Source organism: Amphimedon queenslandica, unplaced genomic scaffold (genome assembly GCF_000090795.2).
Source record: "Amphimedon queenslandica unplaced genomic scaffold, v1.1 AMPQUscaffold_12983, whole genome shotgun sequence".
Classification (NCBI taxonomy): Eukaryota; Metazoa; Porifera; class Demospongiae; order Haplosclerida; family Niphatidae; genus Amphimedon; species Amphimedon queenslandica.
The window spans coordinates 22,524-24,693 of NW_003546781.1; positions in this window are offsets into that span (position 1 = coordinate 22,524).

Genomic DNA, 2,170 nt, shown 5'->3' on the forward strand with positions numbered 1-2,170 from the left:
CAGCAGGGAGTATACAAGATGCTAATTTTGGTATCAAAGAAGACGGTACTATAATGATTGGGTACATATCTGATGATGAAGTATTTAATGAGACTAATCCATTCCGATTCCTATTGACTGGTGTTATATGGTTAGTAAGGAATGGAACTAATAATGTTAATAAGAGTATGTATGTTGAGTGCTCTCGTAACTCTAGAGGTATCAGCATGAATAACTTTGTATGGATCACTTCAGCTCGTGCTGCCATTGGACATGATGATAGAGGGAGAGTAGTACTGGCTCGTGTTGAAGGGAAGTCACTAGTGAGAGGGTAAGAGGATAATAATAATGTACTGATGTACTTATGATGGGTAGAAAGTTTGAGGTGATTCTGACTTCAATTTTTCAAGTTACAGCCATTTAAAGAAATCGGTCAAAATCTGAAAATACACAAGGCTATAGCCCATGGTTTTTTCCAAAAAATGGCTCCAAAATCACTCCACATTTTTATTACATTTTCTGATACATATTGATGTCCTTATGCTGTGCAGAAAGTTTGAGCTGATTCCGACTAAAATTTTTCATGTTACGACCATTTTAAGAATTCGGCCAATTTTTGATAAAATTCCTGTATGGCTCCAAATTGACCCCCAATTTTTATTACATTTTCTGATACATATTGATGTACTTGTGGTGTGTAGAAAGTTTGAGGTGATTCCAACTTCAATTTTTCAAGTTATACAGCCATTTTAAAAAATTGACCAATTTTTGAAAAATACCTAAGGCTATAGCCCATGTTATTCCCAAAAAAATTGCTCTGAAATTAACCCAAATTTTTATTACATTTCCTGATACATTCTTACTTGTTTTTTCCTCTCCATAGTCTAAAGCTGAAGCTGGATTACAGGAGAAGGATAAGGAACTATGTCAGTCTCAAGAGGCAGTTCGTAGGTACCAGCAACAAGCACTTACTGATGATCACTGGGTTATTAATAAAGATGAGGTGACTATGAAGAATTAATATGAGGATTTATATTATTATTATTAATTGTTACTTCACCTCATCTTAATTCTCATTTTCTCTCCTTGAGGTACATATTAGAGGGAGAAATAACTTTGTATATCACATTCAGTTTTTTATCTCCCTTCGACTCATTAGTGTATATCTCTTTAATCTTTTCCCTTTCCTTTTTGTCTACTTCATTCTCTATTACCTCTCTCCTTCTACTCTCTGTTTCTTGTGAAATTAATGTATGTGTGTATTTGTAATGTATTTGCTTGTATGCTCAGCTCTTAGTAAAGAGGCTCTATAGCTGAACAATGATCATACAGTACATACCGTATAGCCAAAAATTTTCGAGGCTTAAAATTTCGTGATTTATGAAAATTATGGGTAAATTTTAAATTCCGTGAAAAATATTTTCATGATTTTTTATTTTAATAATAATTTAACACGCCCATTTTAATTAAAACATGGCGGATGCAACGTTTGAGATGGACTCTTGTGTCAGGGGGCACCACGTCTACAAGACAGTGTGGACACCAGTGATTGGGGAGATTTTAAGCTGTGAAAGGGAAGAGGACAACTTACATGACTTGTTTGCAGTTCGTGTTACAAAACCAGGAGAAACCCAGACAATTGGGCATCTTCCAAGACTGATCAGCTCTACAGCTTCATTGTTTATCCAAAGAGGAGGAACAATTCAATGTACAGTGGCAGGAGGACGAAGATATTCTGTAGATTTAATTCAAGGGGGCCTAGAAGTTCCATGCACACTGAAGTTTGTTAGTCCTAACACAGCTCTTTTGAGCCGTGTAAAAAAATTACTGTTCTATTGCGAGGTTTCAATCACTCAATCTACTGATATTCCACATGAATCCACTAATGATGTTCAAGTGCCAAAGAAAATAAAAATAGAAGATAATGTGAGTACAGCAACTACCAGTACAACCACTGATACACAATGGATACTATTTGAGCATTTTATGCTAATGGAGTCGCATAAATCTACAATCGAGAATGGACACTGGCTTGAAGATGCACATATTAACTTCGCTCAAAAGCTACTAAAGCATCAGTTTCCGAATAGTATTGGGTTGCTATCAACAAATTACCAAAATAAATTTAAGCTCACTATGGCTTTAAACCTTGTTCAGATTTTGCACTGTAGAGGGAATCACTGGGTTGTCA